Below are 23,112 nucleotides of genomic sequence, written 5' to 3'. Positions count from 1 at the left end.
CACATTCCAGTCCTCGATAGTTCGTGGAAAAAAGGAGAATTTGTGAACGTTGGTTCTGGCGAAATGGGGAGTTAAGCTATAATTGTGTGTGTGTCTTGTTTTTCGAGTGAGGGATGGTGTGACATAAAGTGTTGCCGATATTCCGAGCTTCCCATGAATTAAGGAGTGTAAAAATTCTAATCTTGCTATCTTTCGCCGGGTACAGAGCTGTTTTATTTTGTTCATTTCCATAAGGAAAGATGGAGAATCAGAATTTCGACATTTGTTATAGATGAAGCGTACGGCCCGCCTTCGAACTTTTTCTACCCGCGCGATGTCTTTTTTCGTGTGAGGGTCCCACACCACGGCAGCGTACTCGAGTTTTGGCCGAATAATAGATTCATAAGCTAATTGTTTTACGCTACTTGTGGCCCCTTTCAACTTGTGTCTTAAAAAACCCAGATTTTTCATTGCAGATGAAGTTATATGGGAAATGTGATCACTCCATGTTAGCTGGTCATTAATTATTACGCCTAAATACTTGTATTTATTTACTTTAGTCACACGTATATTTTTAAGGGTGTAGACAAAGTCCAGAGGCATCTTCTTTCTCGTAATACGCATAAATACAGTTTTCTCAAGGTTTAGTGACATTCCCCATTGGTTACACCAACACGCAACATCATTTAAAGCTGTTGATCTGAACCAGAGCGAATTTCTTTAAATAGCATACAATCATCAGCAAAAAGATTAATTTTAACATTTTCATCAATAAAAGAGACCAAATCATTTATATAAATCAAAAACAATAAAGGACCCAACACACTCCCTTGCGGAACACCAGAGGTAACATCAAGTGGGGGGGAACAGAATCCGTCAATATCCACATACTGTGTTCTCTGTTTTAGGTAAGCAGAAATCCAGATGATGAGTTGTGCAGGCACTCCAATTGTATTAAGCTTCAGAAGTAGTTTATTATGCGGAACCTTATCGAAAGCCTTGCTAAAATCGAGGTATATGACGTCAACTTGTCCGGATTTATCCAGTATTTCGCTAAAGGTGTGAATGGCTGTAATTAATTGCGTGACAGTTGAAAATTTCTTTCTGAAGCCATGCTGGCATGAACTAAGAGCTGAATTTGAATTTAGAATCTCCGTTATGATTCGCTATTACATGCTCGATGAGTTTGCAGGAATCGGAAGTTAACGAGATTGGACGGTAGTTCTCCACCAATGAGCGGTCTCCGTTTTTGTGAATAGGTACAACTCTGGCCGTGAGCCAGTCAGGGGGTAATGAAACAGACAACAATGATTCATGAAATATTTTCACAAGGAAATGAGCTAGAGATTCTGCATAACGCCTTAAAAATTGATTGGGTATGTATACCATCAGGGCCAGAAGAACTCTTAGGATCGAGTCTAAGGAGCATCTCCACAACCCCCTCATAAGAGAACAACACAACATTTTCGCTTGAAGAAACGCATATATTGTTCACATTAACATTTTCATGACAGTTAGTGGAAAACACAGAATGGAAATAAGAATTAAAATGTACCGCCATTTCTTCTGGAAATGTGATGGCATTGCCATGCACAACTATTTGCTGGATAGGCTCCCTGTGGTCTCGGATGTGGTTCCAAAATTTGCTTGGATTTTTTTTATGAACTGTGGGAGGCTCTCAGTAAAGTAACGCTGCCTGGCAGACCGGATGCTAGCAGATAATTCTTGCTTCAGTGTTTCTAAGGTACCAGATTTTGGAGACTTATTTCTTTTTAGGCGCTTGATTTTTCATTTTAAATGGACAATATGTCGGCTGATCCAAGGATTTATCTTCTTCAAGCGTATCTTCAAGCGTATCTTCAAGCTGTAAAAAGAAAGTAAATTACAGGCACGTTTATATGCGTTTATAGCTAGTTTGCTGAAACTAACGTCTATGAAATTGTTAATTTTTGCTTATCGGGGAAACGAAGAGCCAAAGATGACTCTTTTATTCTATCTCAGCTGGCCCCCATCTGCGCATTCCTCTCCCTATTTCCCGACTACCGGCCCCGCGGTGTCTTTCGCACTCCGCGCCGCCGCCTCCTATCTTTCCACTCGGATCTTTGAAGCAATGGAAAAGTAGAAAGTGGCGGGCTCCTTCGTTGCCCTAAGGCTGAAAATGATGTGAGCACTACGCCCGCCACTTGGGTCACAAAAGAAACCCGGGCTCTTTTCTTCTGTTGTGCGGGGGACGTACAGCGAATGTACTTTCTTTCGGAGGAACCTCGACACCATGTTTGCATAAGTATTTGAGAAGTGAAAAAGAAAATGCTGCTCTAGCAGGGGGCTTGCGAGCTACGGTTTGTTACTTGCCCAGTGACCCACACCGGTACAGCGTCGTAATACACCTTAGAGCACAGCGAAAAAAAGAAGAAAGAAAAGAAGAAAGAAGGTGCATGAGTGTCTCTCCGAAACCCTTGAGCGTTGTTTAGCCACCCACGTGCTTTGATTAAAACCACACGTTTACCTGAAAAAAAAAAATAAATGAAAAACTATATCGGCCAAACGATCTCAGGCAAAAAAAAGAAAATCGCACGGGAAAGTACTTCGGGCTTTCGGTTATAAATGCTGGTACTTCTACCTTAGCAACCCCAAATTCTTGCACAACTCGTCCCTCTTCGTCAATATGACTTTTAGCTCCCAGCGAGAATGTAAACAGTTAGGGGCCTAGCGATTTTAGGCAATCGTAAGAAAGTTATAAGTGTTGGAGATGCACTCCGTGAGAACGACTTAAGGCAGGCCCTCCTCATGAACGAATTCAAGGAGATTGTCACGAATTCATTAAGGATCCAGTCAAGAGGCCTGACAGCGTTATTATTTGGTTTTGATTTGGAGGCAAATGATGAACCTTTTGCACTTCTAGCTGTTCTTGTTCCTTGTGCCGCGATGCTGCCAGATAAAGAGATTGTGCCTTTACAGGTTCACTAATTAACTGAGCCCTTCCTAAGCAAGAAGCATGTGTGACTGAGTGTTGAGCGTGATGCGCTCGATCGAGTTCTCAAGTTTAATCGAGTTTCCTTTTTAGAATTTCATCTCAATGAGAACAAAAGTTCCGGCACAAGACCCAGTCTTTTTTTTTTTACATTTCACATGACATGCAAGCAGCTCCTATAGCGCCAGATAAAGAAACTTTGAATAATCGCTTGCTTTGTAATCATTAAATACAGTGAAACACTGCAGTCTTGTTTAGTGCAGCCATATATGCCCTCGAAACAATATATCATTGGTCGCTATACTTTAATTTTTATTGTAGTTTAAGATGATGTGTAGCAGTTCGGCGGCAGTGCACCTAGGGCACCTAACCTAAAGATATCTGCTCTTGCAGGAACGCGCTACATCACGGATCATGAAACCGACGGCCGCCAAGTGATCGATAGCAAGTTTGTCTTCACCCGACTGTCAAGACTGCGCAGCTGTCCTGCGCATCAAGAGGGCGTCAACCACAGCAGCTGCTGGCTTTATAAGCCGTGATCGGACGGGCAGTGGCAGCAGTTCGGCGGCAGTGCACCTAGGGCACCTAAAGATATCTGCTCTTGCAGGTAAGAAGAATTGCATATGTATTAACTAAAGGATTTCGTGTGTACTGCTGCCAAACGACTGCTCTTGAGTGTATTTGGCTGCTTGAGTGTATTTGGCTCTGTTTTGAATCGCTTAAAATACAGAATGACGAAGAATACGCGGAGCAACACGAAGGCTGCCGAGGAAGCCTTGCAGAATAATTGTACTTGCAGTGAACTGAAAGAGGAACTGAAAGCCATTAGGTTAGCGTTGGAGGTGCTCAGAGAAGCAAGACAAGATCTAGGAGATCTCAAAGCCTTCAAAGAGGAAATTCAAGACATCGTTCAGCAAAACAAGGATCTTAAAAGCCAGAATGCTAGACTCGTTCGAAGGCTAGAGGAGTTGGAACAATATCAGCGTTCCAATAACATCGAACTCAAAGGTGTCCCTCTCGAAGGTGAACCAATAACTGTCGTAAAAAAAATCGGGCACCTTGTTGCAAAAGAGGTTGACGATAGTGACATTGATATATGCCAGAGTTCCAACTTCCAAGCATAACGAGTCTAACATAATTGTCCGTTTTGTGCGGAGAAGTAAAAAGAACGCCTTACTTGCAAAGGCAAGAAAAATGCGACTGGACACAAAAATGCTTGGCTTTGATGAGAACACTCATGACACTCGGCCTGTGTTTGTCAACGAACACTTAACAAGGTACGGCAAACAGCTTCTTGGAGCTGCCACCCAGAAAAAGAAAGAGGTTAATTGGAAGTTTGTGTGGACTAATGGAGGCAAAATATTTGCCCGACAAAATGAGACATCTACAGTCCTGCGCATTTTTTCTGCCGATGACCTTGACAGCATGACCGCGTAAAAAGAAAAAAAAAACATGCCGCTGAAAAAAACAATCAGAACAAGTAATGGCTGAGCATGCCACCACGACCATGCCTTGTGATGGCATGTGCAGATATTACGACTATCATTCCTTTAACGACACATATGCAAATCTTCATGAGTGTTTTTCAATATTGCATCTAAATATGCGCAGCATCAGAAACAAACACGAAAAACTACTCGATTTATTCGAAAACACTGTAGTTGAGTTTGATCTCGTGCTTATTTCAGAAACCTGGTTGACAGCAAATGATAACCCACCGCATCTTGATAACTACGTGCGTCATGGCCTTTAACGAAATTCTGGGCGTGGTGGGGGAGTCGCTATCTACGTCCGAAAGCATCTATCTCATGAAGTAGTGTCTGAATTTTATTTTATCGACCAACATGTTGAGTGTCTAACCGTGCGTCTCAAATCGGTTATCGTCGCAGTGGTGTACCGACCACCATGCGAAAATAAAACAAATTTCTTTTCTTTTGCCGATGATATGTTAAACCACTTAAGTAACACCGGGACTAAGTTTGTTGTTATGGGCGACATGAATGTAAACCTAATGGCGGGGGATGTGAATTCCAGAACTCTTAGCGATATAGTGAATTCCTATGCATGTTCTAATCTTGTCTCCTTAGCCATGCGCATTACGGAGCACAGTGCTACACAAACGTGGACCCGCTGCACGCTTCGTCTGGCGTATTATCACTTGCCATAAGTGATCATCTGCCCATTTTCTGTTTTATACCGATCGTACACAAAGAAAAAAATTAAAAACGATTCACCTTCATGTCGTAACATATCTAGCAAGGCACTAAAGGATTTTCGCCGTTTGATAGAAGACACTGCTTGGGAATCTGTTTTCAATGAATCAAACCAGAACATTGCGTACACTCTATTTGCCGAGAAACTGAAACACTGCTACAATAAAGCATTTCCGTTGAGTGCAAGGAGCATAAAATACAAAAACAAAATTAGGAAACCATGAATAGATGCACTACTCTTAGACAGGATTAAACACAAACACGAATTGTACCATTCCTTTATAAAAACTCGTGATGTCAGTAAGCTTGTAGAATTAAAAAAATATCGCAACCGACTTAATAAAGAACTTAAGCAAGCAAAGTTAGATTACTATGAAAAGTTGTTTACCCGTGTTTCCAATAACCCTAGGAAAATTTGGCAAGAGGTCAGAAACCTTACGCACTGCAGTCCTCGTAAGGAAACTATTCAGGTTTCCTCGCCACACGGAAATCTTAGTGACACAACAGCTGCTGATACCCTCAACAACCATTTCATAAAAAGCGGAAAATACACTTACACTTGCCCACCTGTAAAGAGCTTGTCTTACCGAAACCTGCTATTCTGAACTCATTGGCAATTTCACCAACCACACCACTTGAAATTGAGCGACTGATAGAAAATCTTAAAAATAGCACTGCGGCCGGCATTGATGATATTAAGGCAATTCCTATAAAATATATTTCCGATCTAATCTCTGTTGTTCTTACCCATATTGTTAATAGTATGCTGGAGACTGGAATATTTCCTGATAAACTCAAAATAGCAAGGGTGAGTCCGATTCATAAAGGTGGGAGTGATTACTCAGTCAACAACTTCCGTCCCATATCAGTGCTCCCCCTTTTGTCAGAAGTTTTTGAGGGTGTTATAAACGTCAGAATGGACGATTTCATAAGAAAACATAACATAATCTATGAGACACAGTACGGATTCCAAAAGAATAAGTCAACTGAACAGGCTTTACTGAACATTAAAAACGAAATAATACGCAATATTGAACAAAGACTCTACACAGTAGGTATATTTCTGGATATTCAGAAGGCTTTCGATTCGGTGGACCATGAAATATTATTAATGAAGCTTTACGACTACGGTATACGAGGTGTCGCATTAGATCTAATAAGAAATTATTTGACTAATCGCTCCCAATATGTTGCAATAAATAATGCGCATCCATCATTATTAAATGTGCTGTACGGCGTACCGCAAGGATCAATTCTAGGACCGATATTGTTCAATTTATACATTAATGACATCTGCAATATACCAAGTTCGCCAAAATTAATTATGTACGCAGATGACACTAATCTTTTCTTCGCAGGCAGATCGCTCATTTCGCTCCAGGACACAGTGAATAACTACCTCAACTCACTATCCCTATGGCTCGATGTTAATAAATTAAGGTTAAACATACACAAAACCAAATATATAATCTTTGCACCAATAAATAAGCCTCTATGTTGCAAAATCGCCATCAATTTTCGTAATAAGCTTCTAGATCAGGTATCGACACAAAAATTTTTGGGTGTGTGGTTTCAGAATAACTTATCTTGGAATACGCATGTTAGTCGTCTAGCAGGGGACTTAAGTCGAGCTGTTGGGTGTCTCTATAAGATTAAGAACCTCGTTCCACTTTGGCTGAAAAAAATGTTGTATTATACGCTCTTCTACTCTCGACTGTCTTACTGCGCACTCGTCTGAGGAACTACGACAGCCTAAAATTATAAGAACTTAATTTTATTGCAGAAGAAAATGCTGAGAATATTTGAAAACTTTTATGGCAAGCCCCATCTTCTCCCAACGCATCCGCTTTTTTCACAACATTTAATAATCAAAGCAAACCAGGTCTACTACTACAAGCTCGTACAGTACATTAACAACAATAAGTTATATAAAGCTTCTGATTCAAACCCAAGTTCACAGTATTCTTTTCGCCGAGTACTCAGAAGGACACCTGCCACAAGAACAAACTACGGCCGGCAACACACAGACTACCAGATACCGTTTCCGTTGAATCGTGTAGATACGCTCGTAAACTTTAACAAACCTGTCACCAAAAAGTTTCTTAAAGCCCTATTACTCAAGCATGACATCGCAATTGCATAGTTTAATTTTTTGTTTTGTGTTTTTTGTATCAGAGGTTACATGTGCTTTTCTTTATTATTTTGCAAGTGTTCTATACTGTATCACTAAGTTCAACAAACGGTTTTATTGATATCGTCTACAGCGGTATGTTTCATCTGTTTCATTAATTGCAGTTGGTTTATTACATAGCAATCCGCAATGAAATGCCAATCTTTTGTATTTCTTTTTTCCTATCCATAGTTATTTGGAGTGACTCAGTTTCATGCAATCAAATTTCTGTATTTGCGCGTTGTGTTTATGATTCGAAGTGCTCTTTTGTATGTTTTGTATACGCTTTTCAAACTGCACGCTGAATGTCATCCGGAGCGGAAGCCTTTGTCAGGCCCTGTAGCCTTAAGCTTTCGCTCCGGCTTTCTGTAATAGAAAGAAAGAAAGAAAGAGAAAGAAAGAAAGAAAGAGAAAGAGAAAGAAAAAGAAAGGAAAAGAAAGGGAAAGAAAAAGAAAGAGAAAGAAAAAGAAAGAGAAAGAAAAAGAGAAAGAGAAAGAAAGAAAGAGAAAGAAAGAAAGAAAAAGAGAAAGAGAGAAAGAAAAAGAGAAAGAAAGAAAGAAAAAGGAAGAGAAAAAGAAAGGAAAAGAAAGAGAAAAAGAAAGAAAGAGAAAGAGCAAGAAAAAGAAAGAGGAAAAGAAAGAAAAGAAATATGGTAAACACTCACCGCGCCTTTCCGCAGTGTGATGAATTTTACAGTTCTATGTTCGCTGCTTTGTGTCGTCGTTTGTGCATTCGTTTAGGCGCACCCATATTCCACTATGTCGTAAAATACAGCGCTCGTGCTTTAACCAGTGTCATATTATTTCAGCTTCTGTAGCGCAATTGACGCAGATGTTTGCCTTCCAGCTTTATGACAAAGGCTATGGAGACTTTGTGGATATGGAAAGTGATACGGTGGTAGAAAAGCACTCGAAGGTGAATCGTGTCGCTGACACCGTCAGTGAAGACGCACCATCAACGCCAGTTGAAGTCAGGTAAATGAAAAAAAAAGTTTATTTCGCAACGCCTCCCTTTTCATCGAACGTATATCATAGTAGTAAGTGTTTGGAGCTGTCTGATGCGAGCTGCGTTCTAGCGTCACGTCACCATTCAATCTTGGATTCATTTTGCTCTGAACAGGCACGAGCATCAAGCACTAAAAATGAAGTGCCAGTACCGCATGCCGGAACTGACATTTAATGCGGAAACTCAACTCGATGAGATCTCAGGGGGGAAGCCGATCACGTCGGACGTCCGCCACAGTGTTATACGTTGGCTTCTGCTGACCTGCTCTCCTATGGACCGTACGTACAATATTGCATTGCGTGAATGTGGAGCGTTGGCAGACTTCGCAGAACCGATACATATATTGTCATACCCGTCCGCAAGCACTTCCTAACGATTTCAATGCAGCAAGACTGAAATAATGCCTGTAAAAACAGGGCAAAAAGAAGTCACCGTAAAGAGAACTTTTTTAGAGGAATTGAAAACTTAAATGCTAAGAAAGAAAGCCTTTTTCTCTCATTCCTTTAAAATATTTTTATTATAACTGCACTGGTTGAATAAATCTGGGCGAATATGAGTCATTGTTTCGTACACGCTATCGGAAGCAGCGACTTCTCGTGCCTATGTTTCTGCCTATAGGCACGCTATAATGATAGATCAAGGACATAAAGTTGTGTTTCTTCATTATATATAGCTATAAATAAAAGTAAATCTCGATAATAAAACATCTGCAAATGGTGTTTCTAATCTTTCATCTTATAGAATGATGGTTCAGTGATTGAACGGTATAGGATGAAATTTTCTGTGGTTTGTTTATCGGCTTTACCAGTAGAAAACTGCATGCAAGAGGGTGTCAATACCTGTGCTTCACATATGCCCTTATTGTGACAAAACAGGTACTCAGGAGCCTTGTACTCGGAGGCGGCAAAACGTCTCGTGTTCAATTATACCCGGCGCTCAGGGACAAAACTGGAACTGGATATGTAAGGTTTGGAATGTATTAAATTTAAAGCAGTATTTTGGTCGTGAAATACATTCGTGAAATACATTAATGGACGAGATTTTGTATTTTATTTCTAGCGGTTTTTTTGAAACCTGTTGCAATCGAGAGAGGTGCAATGTTTTTCTTTTCTTTTAATTGCCAGGGGTCGTGGCATATCGCCCTCAAAAGTCGCACAAAAAATGAGGGAAGGAAAATGTTCGGATTAGAAGAAATTGATGCCAAGAGAAAGAAGGTGACGAAACCCGCCGGCACTACCAGCACTGCGACGATAAGAAGGCCCTCAATAACAAGAGTGGTAAGAAATGGCTCTGCTTTCATTCCGTAGAAGCATAGTATGCCTATACTAGACTTCGAACAGGGGATAGACAGGAAAGCACATATGGGGCAGACAATTCGACTCTCATAGCGGCTCTTGATGTTATATCCAACAGGTGGAATTTATTCGTTATTCTAGATTGTGGAGAACTTCTTTATTTTCTTCTCTATTTTCCTGCATTTTATATTACTCTTACAGGACGCCCCGCTAGATGAGGGCGAAGATGAAATATCTGTCGGAGCGCACAAGGACTATATTAAGAAAGAGGGAAAGAAAGAAAAGGCAGCACAAAAAGCGACACGTCTACGTGACGCCATGGAGCGGAGATACACAGGGCGTGAAAATGGATTCACGCTGCACATGCGGAAGTACAAGAGGTGTTGGAAGAGTATCCAATTTTAGTTGGCACCGAAGAGGTATGCAATGCTTTACTATCTTTAAAGAGCACGTGAAAAACGTTTGGTTCTATTTAGTATATGCGCAGTTGAAAGTAATCAGAATAAAGGTATAAGTTATTGCCTCTCGCATTGAAGCTATCGAAAATGGGGACCAGAATATGAAATATTTACGCTGACGTCATTATTCTTTTCCAGCTGCACCCGGAGCTCACGCGACTGAAAGCCTGTGACAGGGCAGTGTGCCAAAAAAAAAAATGAAAGAGCACTGCTTCAGAAAGGCTAGAAAATTAAAAGTGCGTCAGCACTCATCAAGCAATTTGAAACCGCGCTCGCGGGAGCGTTCGATGACGAAAAAAAGATATGTAAGCGGCAGAGTTTCTCAGCTGAAAATGCAGCTGATCCGTAACTCACTTTGTAATGGCTGTCAAATCCTGTTTTCAGGTTGCTCCGCCAGCGCAGCACTGAATCCCGTACCCTCCCCGGGGAAGGACAACCCGAAACGGATGTTTTCTCAAGTAAATTTTGATATTGTCAGGAAAACTTAGAAAAAGCCAACAGTTCTTCTTCTTCTTCTGCTCTTTCTCTTTGTGCAGAGCAAAAACCACAATTATCCCGCAGTGCACAACAGCGATCCCTTCCTACTGGATCCCTGCACCGCTGCCGTTGAAAGGCTAAGGGTTGAAAGCCAAAATGCCATCGGCGCATTCGCATGCGTATTCTAAATGTATTGGATTTATATTATCCACTACAGGAGTGACCTTTAGCAAACATTTTTTGTTATAGAACACGAACTGGGCCTCCCTTCGTCCCTGAAGCCCGGAATCCTGGCCACGAGGCTTATCATTACACTCTGCGACCAGCCATAAGTACATTGCCCACGTGTACATGTAACCGAAAATAAAACATGATTATTCTTTTTGACACCGGCGCCCTATATTTTATTGCTGTGCTGCGTTGGCACAACATTTGCAACCTAATGCTTTTGTTACCACTCAGAAAAAAAAAATACGGCATAGAACTCGAGTGCAAAATAACTGTGAAAGAAGCCTCGCGGCACAAAAGTCCGCACTAGAAAGCCCATGCCAAAATGCGTTACTATATTCTCCTAATATCTTTGTATGCCTACGGCAGGTGGTATAGCTCGCTGGTAACACGTTCAAGGACAGATATGTCGGTGAGCTGTGCGATGACATGAGCTAGGCCACATGCCATGGCTGAGTTGGCGGAAGATAGTCAGTGAACCCGGGAGCCTGGAATTCCGTGTTAGACACGCTACCACCAGGCAACGCAGGCACGTTTGTGCGCTCGGCGGCTGCGTTTCGATGGAGGCGAAACGAAGTGGCGTCCGTGTGCTGTGCGATGTCAGCGCACGTTAAAGATCCCCAGGTGGTCGAAATTACTCCGTAGCCCTCCACTACGGCTCCCCTTTCTCTCTATCCACTTTCACTCCCACCTTCATCCCTTCCCTTACGGCGCGGTTCAGGTGTCCACAGAGCAAGTGTGACAGATACTGCGCCTTTCCCTTCCTATGAACCAACCAACCAACCAACCAACCAACCAACCAACCAACCAACCAACCAACCAACCAACCAACGTTTGAGCGGCATGGTGAAAGCGGGAATTTACACCCATGTCGGTGGCACGAATATATGCCATATGTGAGTGGGGCAATAGACGCAAAAATGAGAGGGACTGGTGATCAAGCAAGTAACGGAGTGCGTCTACACGAACGCAGGGCAAGCCGCAGGCAGAGGCCATTAACACTGCCACGCCATACCCTGTGCCCAAATTTTCATTTTTTCCCCCTGTGTCTCTAGCCATTGCACGAGCTTAAATCGTCACTGATTACGACAAGAACGAATAAGCAAAAAATAATTTATTTATTTGCTTTTTGTCAGTTTAGAACAATTCTTTCTACTTCGTGCCCGGTTTCAAGCACGACGGACGCTGCATAGCTCCCGAGAAGCCAAAACTGAGCGACGGTCGAGAAGCTAATTGATACCAGATGCATCGCGACCTACCGGCGGACGCGCCATTGTGAAGTTCTTGTGAGGAGGAGCCCCCTCTGGATTGCAACGGTTCAGTCCGGCGCCCGTAACGGAGGGAATTAATTCCCGTTCAACGTCGGTCCGATTGATTAGCACACATAAAGGCCCGAATGAGGCTGAGAATCCGTGTCCTCAGGATTCCGCACGAAACGGGCGGCCATGCCTTAAGAAGGCATAAGAAGGGAAGCGCTAACAAACCCAGCGGGAGTGGTCCTAACGCCCGAAACACAAGCGACATTCTTGGTAAAGTGAGGTATGGGGAAGCGAAATACCGCCGGCAAGAGGGAACACGGCCATTTCATTCATTTTCAATTTATTACCTTAAAGACCAGTCGCGGGGTATTACATAAGGGGTGGCATGAGCAGAAAAGGTACAAGACAATGCAATATATGTGATCATGTACAAAAAATGTTGTTTAGATTGCTAGCAAACGATAAAGGGCAGGTGATGTCGACGATGTGCTGGGGAAGGCCGTTCCAATTCTTTAACGATGGCGACTACTGGCCTGTTCGGCTCCGGTAATTGCTTGATATTAGTTGTCTCATAATATATGAATTGTTGTAGCTTAGATATAAATTGTTAATCGTCATTAACTAATCATCGGTTATTAACTAAGACCGGCAATCGCTCTAGTGAAATTGTACCCAACATAAGCTGTCCCGCGATATATACATATACGACTTGACGTTGTAGCCTGAAGTTCAGTTACTTACCACACTTAACTAATTAATAGCTTTGACAAGGACTGGCGATTAGTGTATTGCAAGTGTACTTGATATAAGCTATCCAGTGATATGTGACTTGACATTGTAGCTTGAAGTTTAATTCTTAATCACAGTTAACTTAATAATGGTTATTAACTAAAACTGCCAAGTAGAGTAGAGCAATCGTACGCGGTATAAGCTATCCAATCATATATGACTCTATGTTACATGAATTACAGTTTTTAATCACAGGTGATTCATTAACGACAATTAATTAAGGTTTCCATGTAGTCAAGTAGAAATATACCTGACGCAAACTATTCGAATAAATGTGAGTTGACGTTGTATTATAAAGTTCAATTCCTAATCACAATAAACTAATTAACTTTCGAATAGTTAGTAGCTACAATGCATTTAGTGCAATTATACTCGGTATAAGCTTTTCATTGATATAACAATAGTGGCGCTGTACTGGTGAAATAGAACGCAGCTGCACAGCTGGTGCGTACACGTCTGTACACACATTCTGAGCACGGCACTAATCTGCCAAGTATTGCTACACATTAACTGTGACCTCTCCCCCTCCCCCTTCCCCCGAAATGAAAGACACGTAACGCATATCCCAATCAGGTAATTAGGCCAAATTCTCATTTTACCTCACCGGGGTTCTAGTTAAAACTCGATTTAAAGAAGTTGAGTCGCGAAATATTTCGTTAAATTGGGAACTTTGTTAAATCGAGAAAGACGTTTCTCGATCATTTAGTCGATAAAGTCAATTATTATATGGTGCCGCGTCATCGGGAAGTACCGCGACATCATATTTACAAAGCGTAAATGCGCTGAAAATGAAATCTTGTTTTGAAAGGACGTAACAGCCAACATAAACCAAGGCAGGCCCAGGGAAGGTCTATTGTTACGCCATCTTTAAATGCAATACCAACTTGTTCACTATGCTATGTTGCTCCAGTGAAAATGCGGCCCGCGCAACCACCGACACCGATAGCACTTATTAAAAGAAACAACGAAAATTTTACCTCGGCAAAAACGGTCCCAGGGGACTAAATTTCTTTCCCAGCAAAGACGTCGCTGATCTTTGCTTGCTTGCGGTTTGTAAGCAACATCTGCAGGTTGTTTTTTCTCATGTGTTTCGACAAACCGTCGCAGCAGATTAAGGGCAACCATAATTTTCCCGGTGTTGGCATGCGGTAGCGCATGCCAACACCAGGTTGACGGGCTGGCTTTCTACCGTTAGCGAAATCTCAAGAATTAATATCAATATAACTCGCGTTTCGTACCGCGCAGCTCAAAAGCGGGACATAGTTGGTGCACGATGTTGCTGTTGGCTCGCAGTCAATACATCCTTGAGCGTTTTTGTACAAAAGAGACCAAAAATAGACTTTTTCGCCTTCAATTTTCACCGAAAGGTTCGTTAAATCGGGACGGATAGCGAAATTAGTTTCGTTATTTAAGTTACTCTACGCATTGGACCATGTGAGCGTCTGAGGAGGAATCAAGATATCTTCGTTAAATCAGAATTTTTGTTAGGTCAGATTTCGTTAAAGGTCCACTGAAACAATCACCAAGAAGCGACTGATAATTGTGTTGAGTGTGTAGAACAAATCCTTTTGAGCATAAACCCAAGGTATAACTCCTTGAAACAAAGCCAGCGATTTATTAATTTTTAAAAACAGCGTTTTTTTGAAATTTGCGGGCAGAGAGGTCGTCGCTTGCGGTGTCGCATGGAACTATTTCCTTAAACCGTGACGTTACGGGTGACTGGCAAGGCTTGCTAGAAGCTGCCATTCGATGCGGCCACTGCAGCCATCACATCACGGACAAACTTCCGCTAGCTGCGAAAGTCGTCTGCTCGTGCGCTGTTCGAACTCAGTGCGGGCTGCTGTTACACAGCTCGCCGCCCTTATCGGTTAGGCGGCCATTGCCCATCAAGTACAACAACCGAAGCGACGCTGTGATCGGCGGAACGAAGCTGCATTTACAAATATCTTATTTATATAACGTGGTTTCAGGAGTACCGGAGTGTCGTCCGATGAGGCGTCAACAGCACGGTCAAGCACCGCACGATGGCAGCATCTCCTCGACCACCATAAACACCGCCTCTGTGGCCCCTCCTCCCGCATACCGTACGTGAACGACACGACGGATCGTTAGCACCGATGTCTGAAATAAAGCGTGCTAAAATGTCATGATGGAAAATAGCGCGAAAAGTACACGAAGGACGAAAGGACGACACGGACAAGCTCTAGCTCGCAACTGGGGTTATTGCTCAAGCACGCAATAAATACAGGTCACTTGAAAAAAATAACAAAAAAAAAGAGAGTAAAGCAGCCTTCTATATGGGAAGCTAGGTCATATCATAGGCAGTAACACACAGTAACACGTGCCACTCATTGCTGGGGAGGGATGAAAGAAAAAGGAAGATAGACCTAAGTAGATAAGTAAAGTCAAGGTAAAGTAGAGGCTAAGAATTAAATTCGCAATCTACAAAGTTAACCGACGGCTCGCTGACATAGAAATTTTGACATTTTTTCATATGGTAAGCCTCTATAATAATTTCGCGAACCAGCTTGTGACGATGTCTAAAAAGAACGGTGTCCCTAGAAAAAAGCGGTGTGCACTTTTGTTTCCCCTTATGGTCCACTTTAATGCTACAAGCGCGGCAATGCTCCAGAAGATTCCCAGACTGTTCTTTTAAGGAGTTGGGGTGTTCCCCTAGCCTAATGTTGAGACACCGCCCCGTTTGCCCATGTAAACGCCTTCGCAAGACAAGGTAGAACGAAAGGAAGAAGATGGAAGAAGAAGAAGCTTCAAGTCCTCCACGCCTTCACAGGCGTGGAGGACTTGAAGCTGTCGAACTATATCGCTGATTGTGTGGCTGAGGTTGACGAGCTCAAAGCGGAAAGGAGCGTACTGGAAAGAGTGACGATGGTGCTTGTGCGTCTGAAGACTTTTCTGTCATTTAGGTGCTTAGCCACATTATTTGCAGTGCCTGAGGGAACTGTACACAGGTATTTTTATGGCACAATTCGGCCCTTGGCAGCTATCCTTGAAGCAGCCATTCCATGGCCAAGCAAGGCAGAAGTGCAGCAGAATTAGCCTCAATGCTTTGTAGCATACAGTGATGTGAGGATAGTGCTTGACTGCACAGAAGTGTAGGTGGAAAAATCCCACTGTGCACCTTGTCGCATTCTAACATACTCCCACTACAAAGGTACTCACACTGTAAACGCTTTAACTGGTGTATCGCCAGGAGCACTAATTACATTTCTGAGTGATTGCTTCGGAGGTCGTGCCTCTGATAAAGCATGCATGGAAGATTCAGATGTATTAGGAAGACTGGAGCCTTTTAAGGATGATGCGATGGTGGACAAGGGATTTAACATCGATAGCACATGCACTACCATGGGGATTGGTGTTATTCAACCCCCATTTCTGCGGAATTAGACCCAGTTTTCACCAGAGGATGCAGCCAAAACGTTGCAAGTTGCACGAGCACGTGTGCATGCTGAGCGGGCAATTCAGCGGTTGAAGCTGTTCAGAATATTAAAGGGCCCATTACCTTGGGAAATGCTAGCTATTATTGATAAGGCAATGATTATAATTTCTGGCATTGTTAATTTATCAGCACCAGTGCTTGCAGACAAAAGATTTTAGAAGGCAAGTTTTGTGATTCACACAAGTTTCACGGCAGTGTTTGTGTGAGTAACAGGTCAACAGTTCCAGCTATTTGGTTTGTGGAGTTCCAAAGCAACTCAGGCTATGAGAGACACCGCGGTGGAGAACTCCAGAAATTTCGATTACGTGGTTTTTTTAACGTGGAGAGTAGAAAGTTGGGTTATTGGGTTGAAATGCACACTGAAACAGAAGTCTGCACGAGGACACGAGTAAAAGCCGAGAAAAGCAAGAATGTGCGCTGACGTTACATTATACTCGGGTAATTGCTTTTCGCCTCCATAGAAAAGTAGCCGCTATGACTGGGACCACACGCAGTTTAGCTGTCGAGCGCTCTAATCGCTTAGCCAACACGGCGGGGCAATTCTGGCTAATTGTTAGCTGTATAGTGGTGTTTATTTTTTAATGGCGATGTGGATTACAGAAATATTTTAATGTGACAGAGTTAAAGCCCCTCCCCCCCCCCCCCCCTCCCCTTTAAAAAAAAGTGCACCGTTGTGAGTGAGAAATGAGACATGACTCTGGCAGGCAATATCTGACAGCATTGATAAGCGGGTTGCGTGACGTCACAAGAACAAATGACATTGCTACTTTTGCTGGAGCGGCAAACTTGGGCTTCTCATTGGAGGTGGGAGGCAGTATAGAAACCAGCCTGCCAGGATACTTGCATCTCCAGACAGACGCGGTACTGCTTGGCTCCGCAGGCACAATCAAAATTCTTGGTTAAGCGAGGCATTATGTCGATGCCAGATGGTCTTTATATGGTACCTTACAACTCTGTGCTATGCAATGAGCGTGAGCTAATGGAGGCAAAAATTTAGGGATTAGTGACTGAGCGAGTTGCAAAGTGCATATAAGCGAACAAGAATTTGCAAAGAGAGACGTACATTAGAGCATTTAAAAATATTGCGTCATATCCTTAAAGGCAGAGGCTAAGTTTTTATGATAGTTTTCAATAGTTTTCAATATTTATTCTTCATGCCCTTTCTTATCTCACACATGTAAAGGTCTATTCACACTTGCGACTAGATGAGGTCGCGCGACCAGAGGAGAGGAGCCATGTTCACACTTGCGACTGTCGCCTTCTCGAAAAGCGAGTTGGGAATAGGAAAGCTGCAGGGCGATGACAGCGAACGTCGGTAGCAGCCGCTTGCCAGACACTTCAGCTTTTTCAGGCGAGAACGCCGACGACGAATAGACGGAATATAAAATGTTGCGCCTGCATGAAAAACCCATTTCTCAAAAGGTCATAGTACTTACTGGATAGTCCGAATATCTTTCCAATCTCCTCCCAGGCCATATCCTTCTCCCTGCCTTTGAATTCCGGATGCCGTTTATTGAAAAGGTAGGGATATTCTTTAATTGCATTGAGAAGGTGCTCGATCGAGTACTCCGGGACCTTGCTGATTGGTGGAATGATATGCGACTAGTAGTCGCGCGACTAGAAATTCGAGCAGTGCCCGATCGGCCCGCGGCAGTCGCTTTTCGACCGATGCGACCATTTGCGACTGTCGCTTTTCGACCAAAACGGTCGCGCGACCGCTGCTAGTCGCAAGTGTGAACGGGCCTTAAGAGGCGGGAAAAACATTTATTTGGAATGAAAAAATTTATATCTCGGTTCGTGAGCCCAATGGCCTAAACAGCTGCTTTTCCCCTTCCCGTCAGGTGCGTCTGGACAGTCCCTGCTTTGCAGGTTGCCCTCTCAACATTCCTGGTTGTGTCAAGTGTTTCTTCAAAAGTAGTTTCTTTGTCAATGTCACGTCATGTGTAACATTGTGCTTGGTTCCCCGCCTAAGGAGTAGGCCAGATTATACATTGTGTGATGCTTTTTTTCAAGCTACTGGATTTGGCAGAGTGAGAATTCATACTTTGCTGATTATGTGTTCTTCCTTATTTATATTCTTACTAGGTATGAAAAAACTTCTGTTGACCCTATAATAGTCTGTGGTATCCCCATAGCGTATTAGTGGGCTCGACGAGTTCACGGGAGAGTATGGTGGCTGCATACAGTCAGCTGCCTCATTACTGGAAGTGTTTGCACGCCCAGACGTCCGGTGGACCAGTGCACTCTTTGGTGTGTTCCAGCAGGGTTTCCTTACTCACCCTCCGAAGAGATCTGCACTGCTGTTTAAGAGACAGACATTACTGTTGTATTTCGCTGCAATGGATGACAAGGGCTATCTATGGCTATTTCTCCTACTTCCATTGCCATCCTTATTGTGGCTATTTAATTCAGCATCTACGTGTACTGTATCCTAGCAACTGGATATACATTTTCTTTTTCTATCACTCCTTTACACAGGACTGGGTGGATCTTTTTTGATACGCTGGTGCTTACAGGTCGTTCTTTCTTGCCAACTACTCGATAGGATATGGTGATCTTGAGCCTTTGAAGGTTTTGACATAGGCAACCTCATTATTTGGTTCATTCTGCACTCCTCGTTAAGTTCTTCAAACATATTTTGAATGCCGAGTCACATGAGCCTGTCCATTGGCATGCAAAGCGGATGTCATAGTACCGTTTTGACTGCATTCCTGATGTCTAGCTGTCTTCCTCAGCTTTAGGTGTGACCTTGGCTTCCCAGCTCTGATCTGGCGATGGCACAAACCTGTAAAATGTGTGTGCCTTGCTTCCAGTTATCCGGAGCATTCATTCCCTTTGCCATTGTGTGCTGTTCTGGCCAGCTGTCTGATCACAAATGTTTATTGCCTGTGCGGAACTCACAGCAACCATGTCGGCATAAAATTTTGACAGACGAGGACACAGGTCTCTCTTTAGCGCTCTATAAATTGTACATTTGTTCCAATCCTGAAATGCAATTTCGTGGAACTGAAGTTCCTCAAACTTCTGGGCATGTTGGCTGGCAAGGATGTGTTGCAGTAATAAACTGGGCTCACATCGTGTGTTTGTGTCACATATGTCCGCAGCACTTTCTTCAACATTGCGACTCTGAAGGCAGCGGCCCTCAACATGCCTTGCTAGGGCGCTTCGTGGAGCAGCAGCAAGAAGCCGTTGTCGGATGTCAGCAAGTTTTTGAGACCCCAATCGGATCCTTGCTTTCGAGACCACATGACACAAGTCCTTAACTTTTCTTGGCTGACAAATGTTCTTTGCTTTCAGCTTCCCCCATGCTTGCTTCACGTCCGTAGATGTGAGTACGTCCAAGTTCTGGATGCCAGTTCTGCAGCAGTGAATAGATGGTATTGCATAGTAATAAAGCATTTGCAACAGCAACTCTGTAATTTTGTTAGAAAAGAGAACTGCTACATTTACACATAGACAGGATACAGCCCACCAAACTGGTGCAAAAATGTTGGAAATTAACAACACAGGCAAATTTATGTGAAAAGATCCCGTTCTGCTCAGGAATCATCGCTACGCATCCTTACCTGTGTGTAAAAAGCAACAGTGCAATAATGTGCTTGCAACAGGCAGAATTCCCTGCTTTGCATGAACAGTGGCCCTGTAAGGAACACCAAAAATTTCACTCACTGGATTTCAGGAAAAGCATGTTCATGTTATGATTCATTACTCTCCAGTACGTTTCCAGCAACATTCATATATTTCATATTCGGAGTAAACAGCATAACTAATCTCCACAATACGCGCTATTAAAGTATTCAAAAGTGACGGCACGCCCGCGACCCAATATTAAAACGACGAATTAGTAATGGATGCAACACTTGCGCCAAGGGGCGTTTTGCAGATACGGTTCATCAAACGATGAGCAGACAAAGCAATGCTCGCACTGCATTTAAATCTGCTTTCTGGAATGCGTGCATGAGGGAACTTTCGACGTGTACTTTACGACAAATCCCGCTTTAGTGATCACATGCAAGCAAATGCATTTCTTTACAAGCGCATATAAACGGCGCCTGTTTTTGTTTGCAACACGAGGGCGTAGCTTAGCCTGGTTCCACACCTTGCATAACCTCAGGCGCACTTCTTTTGCACGGCGTATTTGGGCCTACTGACCAAAAGATATTTCTACACCTGAACAGCAGACGCGAAGAATGGCCTACTTTGTTGAGGCAAGTCAACGGGAATTCCCTCGTTGTCGAACAACGGCGCGACATAGCAAACAAGGTCAACAAATTCAGCTAGTAAATAGCGCATGCACCCACCTTTATAGATTCGTCGCTTCCATACTCGAACCACAGCTCGTGCTGACTTTGCCGAACGTGTGATGTTTGCAGGCATAATCCTTGCACGGTATACGACGACGCTCTACATTCCTTCAGACCGGCGCAAATTATATGCCCAGCGTTTAAAACTTCTTCTCCTTCAACAAGACATCGAACACGCGTTTCTGCACATCCAATGTGGGACATAATGCATCCTAGTGTCACTGGTGTTTTAAATAAAGACATGGCAACCTTTAAGAACGCCGTGGTGGCTGCAAAACGACGCGACACGTTCGCCGGGTACACTATCCGGCAGCCGGTATCCCCTCAACGACTCTTTTCCTTCTTTTTAATTATTTAAAAATAATAATAATAAATCAACCACTACCACCACTGCCATATTGAATACCCAGGTGAAAGTTGCGAACTGAGTTGGGAGGGTGACATCGGAGTTTAGCCTTCCAGGGCGCTTGGATCTCGAGTCCAAGCGACGCCGACACTGTGAAGTTCGGTGAACTTTCGCGCCACTCAGTTTCGCGTACAGAGCGTACGAACCGAGGTAGATACTTTGAGATGTGCACCTGTCCTTGGTCACGGCGACTACCAATTTCATGGAATCGCGGACGCGCAACGGAGGCGCGATGGCACCTATATTGTTGCCGGCGTCACCTGCCGCTGGAGAGCACTCATTTCCTTCTCGTCTTGCCTTCCTACCATAGCAGTCACTCCAGCGCGCAGCTTTGGGCAGCGTACAGTGTTGAATGTCATATTGGGGACCAGTGGATGTTTTCTTTTGTAAGTATTCTCGTATTGCTACATGCGCGTCTATCCCTATGCGCATGTGCATACAGCCTTTGTAGTGTAGCAGGTGTGCGGCGACTGACCAGTGCGCGATGAGGCGCAATGGGTCATTGAGCCACAGGTGCTCAGAAGAAGGTCTTGCTCAAATGGGAGTTTCCACGTGGCGTTTGGCCGCTCAGTGACAGCTTTCTGGATTTTTTTTTATAAAGAACTTCAGCTGCTGTTCACGCAACATAGTTGGTCCCGCATGCACGCGTGCGAAAGAAAACAAGGGAAAACAGAGGTTCGGAATACAGTGACGTCAGTGCCATTCGTATGTTTGTTTGGGACCTCTCCTTTCCCAAGTGTTTGTTTAGCTAATATCCTTTCCCCAGTCTTTGATTAGTGAGAAAAGTTGCGTTATTGCTTATTGGTCGCTGTCCCCGTCAAGGGCGGAGATAGATGGCTTAAAAGTAAGCGCTCTGGGTTAAACGGGGGCTGATTTTGTCCGGCCAGCGGGTCAGTCATGTAAATAGTTTCCTCCTTATTTGTGTCTTCCTGTTTTATTTATATGTATATAAATAGTTATATTTCTGTCGTGCCATCCAGTAACGTGATTGTTGCGAGTATGAATCGTCAAGGTATTAAGAACATCGATATCATCAAGTGTTTTCTCACCTGGCCACCTGAAGGGGAAACTCAACTGACACATTGTTTGGGTTTGGTTAAAACGGACTGCAATATGCTAGCTTCTTACTTTATGAGAATTTTTGAAGTATCCTTGATTTTCTTAAGGTCAAGATGACTACCTGAGATGAAGTACTTTTGTGCATGCCGCCAAGGCGAGAGTCGCACCAGAGATCACGTGTCTCGCATACTTTTGAAGCGTCGGCTAGATCCCACCAAGTAGAAGATTTCAGGGAATCAAACTACGAGGGTTTGCGTGATACGTACTCTCGAACGCGCGACACTACCCTTCAGCGCCTCACACTCACTCTAACACTGACTCAATAAAGCAGATCAAGAGGACACACACCATGACTATAGTCATGGTTTGTGTCGTCTTGAATCTCTATCTGTCAGATTGAAATAATGGCATGACTGCATTTCGACGGTGCTTAGCCATTTCTGTAGAAAGAAAGAGGCCTCCCCTCTCCAAGAATTCCCCGTGTCGCTTCTCGTGTGAGCGAGGTGCGCGCGTTCAGATAGCGTCCTGTTCCTTTTTCTGCCTTGTGTCTAAGACACGCATACACCTGGGGTGTGTTGCTAAAAAAAAACTGAAAACGAAACAACGAAAGCCACTACTCGTACTAGGCTGGCAAGATGTTTCATGGGACGGGGTGCAGTGATTCTGAAGGTAGCAGCCAAGTTGCTCCTCAGCCGCACGCCTGAGAGCTTTGGCGGGCGGCGCTTCGCTCCAAGACTGACTCGGTACAAGGACAAAGCCGCACCGCATGGGAGGCGACAGGTAAAGCACGAAGCAAGCAAGTTAGCGCTGGGCTGTCCTCCCTGTTGCAATGCGAGGGCAGCTGTCATTAGGAAAGCTGTTTGAAAAAACCTCTTCCGCGCGGCGGGCAGACCACACGTTCCTAGTAACGCCGGTCTACGGCCGGACTCAAGTGGTAGCTGTGGCTGTCTCAACAGATCTCTCTTAGGTGCCGGGTGGAGACAAGGGTGCGCATGGCAGCATTGCTCTCAGTTCGCCATTCGTTCATTTCCCGCTCTCCAT

General features: G+C 43.7%; 1 long non-coding RNA gene and 2 pseudogenes across 1 annotated transcript; 2 read left to right on the top strand and 1 right to left on the bottom strand.

Annotated features, from left to right (window-relative positions):
- The first annotated feature begins 8,192 nt into the window (after positions 1–8,192).
- Positions 8,193–10,956, top strand: LOC146180724 (uncharacterized). Its single transcript, XR_014700394.1, has 5 exons — positions 8,193–8,308; positions 8,454–8,617; positions 9,464–9,616; positions 9,836–10,397; positions 10,477–10,956. It is a non-coding gene; the product is annotated as an uncharacterized LOC146180724 (long non-coding RNA).
- Positions 9,953–16,460, top strand: LOC146180723 (uncharacterized; annotated as a pseudogene).
- Positions 16,461–19,020: 2,560 nt separating this feature from the next.
- On the bottom strand, positions 19,021–20,810 carry LOC146180722 (uncharacterized; annotated as a pseudogene).
- Between the last annotated feature and the right edge of the window lie 2,302 nt (positions 20,811–23,112).

The sequence above is a fragment of the Amblyomma maculatum genome, chromosome 8 (assembly GCF_055883805.1).
Source record: "Amblyomma maculatum isolate TAMU_Amacu chromosome 8, ASM5588380v1, whole genome shotgun sequence".
In the NCBI taxonomy this organism is placed as follows: Eukaryota; Metazoa; Arthropoda; class Arachnida; order Ixodida; family Ixodidae; genus Amblyomma; species Amblyomma maculatum.
Note: the sequence above shows the minus strand (reverse complement) of the source record. Positions and strands in the feature narration are given on the sequence as shown.